Source organism: Urocitellus parryii, chromosome 8 (genome assembly GCF_045843805.1).
Source record: "Urocitellus parryii isolate mUroPar1 chromosome 8, mUroPar1.hap1, whole genome shotgun sequence".
Lineage (NCBI taxonomy): Eukaryota > Metazoa > Chordata > Mammalia > Rodentia > Sciuridae > Urocitellus > Urocitellus parryii.
The window spans coordinates 20,446,897-20,453,549 of record NC_135538.1 but is presented as its reverse complement, the minus strand read 5'-3'; the positions used below and the strand labels follow the sequence as shown (position 1 = coordinate 20,453,549).

Here is a 6,653-nt window from a genome sequence, read left to right as displayed (position 1 = left end):
ACCATACACTTCCTTTTTTTTTCACCCCTGCTTTTTTCTGAACAATGTACTGCATCTTCTTTCTGTTCGTTCCTACTAATTAAAAACTTGGTCCATGTCATTCATTCCCTGTAGCACCTCCTAGAATAAAAAGGTAAGAACCTCTATTTACTTGTTTGGGGAATTTGATATGTACTCCCATTGGGTGAGTGAAGAGACCTTTTACACACACACACACACACACACACACAGAATCAATAAAAATATTCTGATACAACAAATTCTTACAACTCAACTTCTTTCCAATACTTACTGAGCTATAATACCACTCACACTTAGTTTCTCCCCAGTTCTTGGTACCAATTCTGTTTTACTCAGATTTTTTGTTGCTGTGACCAAAAAACCTGACAAGAACTATTAGAGGAGGAAGCATTTATTTTGGTATTAATAGTTTCAGAGGTCTCTGTTCCTACATGACCAACTCAGTTCATGGGGGCCTGAGATGAGGCAGAAAATCATGGCAGAAGTGTATGGTGGAGGAAAATGACTAGCAACATCACACGAGGAAGCAGAGATATAGTCTTAAGTTCAGCTCACACAAAATACAAACCCCAAAGACATGACCCCAGAAACCTACCTCCTCCAGGAACACCCTACCTGCTTACAGTTATCACCAAGTTAGTCCCCTATCAGGAGCTTAATGCACTGATAGATTAAATCCCTTATCGCCCAATCATTTCATCTCTAAACCTCCTTGCATTGTCTCACACATGAGCTTTTGGGGGACTTCTAATATCTAAACCATAACATCGATACCGCTGGTTACTGGCCATGAGTTCTGTGTCCTCAACTTGTTGAAGTATAACACTAGAGAAGCACACGGAGGCAAGCATATAAAGCAGGGTTTATTTAAAAAGCAGTAACATAGACTTCTCCTGGGAAGGAGAGGAGGGCCATAGCTGGTATCCTGGTACCCCTAGAAGAGAGGTGTTCTGCCTTTTTTATATGTCTTCGGCTTCCTTTGTTCTCTTGCTCTCTTCCCCTTATCTCTCTCCTTCCTGCATACATGACTAGTGGGGTAGCCAAAAGATGAGCAGCAGATGGACAAGGAAGGGCCCATGGAACAGCCCAGGACATATTAATTAACAACTCTATAACTCCCTCTAGGGAGGGACAATTCCTGGCCAGGTTACCTTAGAAACAGGTTGGAGCAAAGGTAGATTATCTTGATAAGGATAAGGTAAGGGCTCTGAGGGAATAGAAATTACCTCTTTCCATTCACAGCTTGGAAATCCTAGAGGCACCTCAAATTGAAACTTCTCAAAGTGAATATATCTTCCTCTCAAATTGAAACCTTTAGAGTTTTATTTCAGTTTATAGTTTTTTCATAATCATATATGATTAAAAAAAAAACCCTTATGAATCAGACTTGACTTTTTCTTTACCTGATCAGGTACCAGCTGATTATAGATCTGAAACATAGCTCATAATTTTTATTTCTTTTCCATTCCCACTTCAAACTTGTTAAAAGAAAACCCTTAGACAAATTAAATTTAGCAGAGTTTAATTGAGCAAAGAATGATTTGCAAATAGGGCAGGTCTCAGAACCAGAAGAGGTTCAGAGCTCTGCTCCACACGAGGGCAGGCTGCATTTATGGATGGGAAAGCTGGAGTGAGGTACAGAGACAGCTTCATTGGTTACATCTCTGCATTTGCCTTGTCTGAACATGGTCTGTCAGTTGGTACCCTGTAATAGACTGAAGCTTGGCTGCTAGGATTGGCTGAGACCCAGCTATTTGTTATATTCCTAAAGTAAGCGTTGGGTTACTTTCACATACTAAATTAGTCTGCAGTTAGTTACATAGGGACTCAAAGTAGGGGCATCCTCAGGCCAAATTTAGTTTACTTTAACATGCTTATCGTCACTTCATTAGCGCCACAGTTGATGATCCTGGCGAGACTATTGCCCTGCTGGATGCAATGACTGCCCCTGGAAATAGACACCACTCTTTTCCATTCTGCTTCATCCCTGTGAGGAGGCCCAGGCCTTTCTCTCACTCCTGACTGTACAGGTGAGATAAGGCAGTGACTTTGGTGAGGCTTACATGAGAGGTCAGAGAATGGAAGCAGAGTCTTTCACCTACTGGGCACTGGGAACAGCACCAAGCTGCTTTCCGGTCCCCCAGGCACAGCTGAACTGTGAAAATACAGTAGCATCTAGCTTTCTGACTACCACAACACAATGCCAAGGTCTATCCCACAGTTTGATAAACAATTAGACAACACTATTAACTGGTTGGGGGAAAAAAACTCACAAATGTTGTGAATACTAGGTAAAGCCATATAATTCTGATTTACTTAGGTATAAAAATGAGTGTCCTATCTAACCCTTTACAGAACAATCTTCTAAAGGACAGAGTGCTATGTTAACCCTTAGAAAAATAGGAGCTGGGAGTTTTCAGATTTTGATGTTTAGCACCACTGAAACAACTTCAGACATTTTCAAAGGGGGAGAAAGTGCATTGACATCATTATCACATCAGCTGAATAACATTCTGTCAAAGGAACACCTCTAAGCAATTCTCCTCAACTGACTCTAACAGAGTAATGGGCTACATTACACTTCATTAATCTTGTGCCCTGGAGCCTAAGAGAAGCACCCCAAAATCCAGCTCTGTGGATATTCTCTCTGTGGCCCTTGACTCCAGTTTACAGGGGTATCAGAATGATTCAAGAGTGTTTAAGCATTGGGACAACGCAGGAAATTAAACTAATCTCTCCCAGAGTTGCTAGCTGCTAGAGTTTCTAGAAGGTTTTAAACCTTACTTAATGAAAGCTGCTCTAAAATGTGACCAACATGGACATCCTGAGGCAGATTTTTTTTTTTTAAGTCCCAGAAGCTTTTATTTTAATGGAGACTTAGTGCAAACAGATGAGGTCAGATGTCTCCTGTAGGGGTTGTTCAGTAGAGCAGGCTGTTTAAGCCATTTCTAAAGAGAAAAATAACAAGATCAGGAAATGCCTAAGGGCAACTACTTCTTGTCAATTCTTATTGTCACGGTAGGAAGAAGTCACATTTTTAGATTTTTTTTTCCTCTATAATTGAAACCCTTGTCTTTCAACTGAAGACAAGAAATTTCAAGTTATGACAATTATAACTGTCAGTGGAACAGCCTTTTTACCCCTGAATAATATCTTCCAATTTTTATCAAGCACATCTATTGCACATTTTGATTTTGGTACTTGGAACTGGGAAACTGTTTTTTTTTATTTTTACATTTATTGACATTTATTCAATATTAGGAACTGGGAAATTTTAATATAGCTATGTAGAAAGCATTTGCCATACTATAGTCCACTCCCAACATTCTTTTCTCTTCCTAAAATTTTTTATTTCATTTGTGTTTTATATAGTCATTGTAGAAAATAATAGAGTATAAAACTGAGCCATAAGGAAAAACATCACTTATGGAAATATTAACCTGTTATCTTAGCTAATATTTTTGGCATATATTTTGCAGTATAATATTTAGTATAAAACCTTTTAATCCTTGTTTATACAAATAAAAGCATGCTAATTTGCATTAGATATTTTAAAATAACACTATTTTATAGTTTGAGACTTAAGTGCACCCAAAGGCCCATATGTTCATCACCAGCCTATGGCACTATCGGGAGGTGGCAGAATTATTACCAAGTGGAACAAAGCAGGCACCTTTACAGGTAAATTCCTACATTAATGCAACTTCATAGTGTTCATTCCTTTTGGTTCTCCTTAAACTTTCTGAGTAAAATTTTGAAGAACTAGCCAGATCCTTAAGCCTCTCTAACTCTTTTAGGCTCTTAGGGTAAACTTTGCTCATTGCACTTTGAGCAATGCCCTGAACTGAGCATGCCCCAAAGCATTCGTCTCTGATATCTTAATCTTTTGGACATCTGCCCTATGACCTTGAGCTAAGCATACCCAGAAATGTGTCTGTCATCTTTCCTTCTTGAACTATGATCTTAAACTGAGCATGCTCAGCAGGCTGTTCCTGAGTTTATTATTATATGAGTATATATAAGCTTCCCTGATAAAATCCCAATGCTTCCATTTCTCAAGATCCTTGCTTTATAACTCCAGTGCTCTCCTTACTTGCTACAGGTAATAATTTTTCTCTATTCTTCTAGGTTTCAGTCATGCTCATTGACTTCACACTCAACAAGAAGAGAAACCTCTGCACACAAAAATCTTTAGGATGCAGGACTTTGTGGAAGGAAATTAAGTCACTGGGGACATGCCATTGAAGGGGATATTGGGATCCTGCCCTTTCACTTCTTTCTCTTTACTTCTTGACTGCCGTGAAGGAAATAGGCCTCCTTCACCACATACTCCTGCCATGATGTTCTTGGGCACCACAGGCCTAAACAGTGGAACCATGTGAAATAGACTGAAAACTTTGAAACTATAAACCAATATAAATATTAAAGTTGATTTCCTTTTCAAGTTGATTTTTCTCAGATATTTGGTCACAGTGACAGAAGCTAACATAGAAAATTAAATGGGTATCAACAAATGAAGCCAGTTTTGTTATTATTATGCCTGATAGTGTGGCTGAGAAGCATGTGTAATTTGCTTGTGAAAATGTTAGAGAGCAATTCAGTTTTTATTTTTTTAATAAAATTATTTTCAATAAATAAATAAATAAAATTATTTTCTTTGATTCCCTTGGGAAGATTTTTTTTAAAGGTATTTCCAACTTTATCCTGTCTGAACCTTTTCCCTAATCACCCCCCACTCCACCATTTTTGACTACCTCTTGCATATGATATTCTAAATTCTAAAGATAGCCCTCTATAATGCTCTCTTTTCCTGAACTCAAAGATAACACTTCTATTGGAAAATAAAATGTGAATATTGGCCTCAGGAGGTTGAACTTCCCTTTGGCGTAATGAAAAGGTGGCAGGCAGTTGCAGACAGAGGCTGTTGTGCTCTTGGAAGATGACACCCTGCCCCCCATCGATTTCTTGCCTTTTGTCCCACTCTATTACCTTTTTTCTCTCATAAAAGCTGTTCATGTCTCTGAACCCTACAGCCCCCAAAATATGGAGACTTGAGAAAAAAAAAATACTCTCCTCTATCTTCCTCGGGGATGGCTAGCTTTGAATAAACCTGTTTTCCATCAACAACTTCTGTCTCCTGAACTTTGGTTGAGCAGCAAGCAGTAGGTAGAAGCTGAGTTCATGAGATCTTAGATGGAAACAAAGACTTTATTTGTTACCATAAGTGTGTCCAAGGAGGATTCCCCAGAGGCAGATCAGACCTCTAATCAGGCCTCCCAGGCTCTTGATACATTGTATGAAAGAATTTAAGGGCCTGTCAACATGTAGTATGGCAAGAGATTTATTGTAAAGGGATAGTACACTTTCAAGTATGAGAGTGCCGGCAATCACAGAGAGAGTGAATAGCTCCATTTTAGTTTGGAGTTTAATGTGTATAGAATAGATAAGGGGCTGGACTAGAAGTGGAGTCAGGACAGGATTATGCAATTTGTGACAGTTTTCTTTGTGCTTGCACATTGCCCTTTCATGTTCTAATAATGCTGCTTCCTATGTTGCATCTCTCATTAGTACCTTCAGTCTCCACCTGGGGATGAGTGTCTTACTATTACAATGGCTTGATTACCAAAGTCTTTGATGTGTATTCTCACTAAGGAGTGATTCCTTCAGAGACCTTATGCTTATATTCCAGTTTCATTGCTTTTTCATCCCACTGTCAAGCTGCAGTCAAGGACACAGGGGCCAGGAGAAGGGCAGGGTTGCTGATGAGTTATTTACCCAATGGTTGATGGGAATTTCGTGTATTCTAAAGTTTCATGGGTGTTTTCTCTTTCAAGACTCAGTTTTCTCTCTGTAATCCTAAATTCTTATCGCACATTGGGAATTGGATTAGAGGCCATCTGTGTTATACTCTGGCAAATACAAAACAAAACAAAAACCTTGTCTACATTTGGTTCATGCCCTGAGACTTTGTAGGAGGTTGAGTTTAAAGTTATGGCAATGTTTTGTCTGGTGTATAAAATCTTGAGGCATCACAGTATTCAGACTGTGGTATGGGAATTGCTGGATGCTTTTAACCAGATTTGCAGTGAAAATCAGGAGTAAAGAGCAGGACAGGAAGATTTGAAAAACCTACATTTTGACCAGAAAAGAAGTGCATGTGAAGTTCTATCCAAGGGGAATGAAGTTACTAAAGAAGCCATGGCCATTAAAAACAAACCAAGTAGCTTTTGTGTATGTTTTTGTTTAACTTGTGGACATAGACAAATAGCTGCAAAAAATAATTCTCTTATAACCCAGAACTCATTGTTCAATTTAAGTTTAGATACATATCAGCACAAATACTATTACTGAGACAATTTAAAGTTATGGGGGATCAACAAGCAGAAAGGTATCCATATTTACCACAGATCTGTACTATTTCTCATTTTGATAGGTTAGGAATGAATATGATTTGAGCTTGTTCATATTTAGAGAAACTGTCAGCAATTAAGAACCAGGAAGATCCATCTACCCTAACAGTGATCCTAGAGTCAATCTTGAAGAAATTAGATACCAAATATCCTACATGGAGCATCCTGAAGTCATCACCACTATGTCCATAATTCAAATGGAAATAAAAGAAGGAATTATAG

At 38.6% G+C, this 6,653-nt stretch overlaps 1 pseudogene; it reads left to right on the top strand.

The window, feature by feature from the left end:
* The first annotated feature begins 6,243 nt into the window (after positions 1–6,243).
* LOC113189035 (small nucleolar RNA SNORA40) lies at positions 6,244–6,362 on the top strand (annotated as a pseudogene).
* The last annotated feature ends 291 nt before the right edge of the window (positions 6,363–6,653 follow it).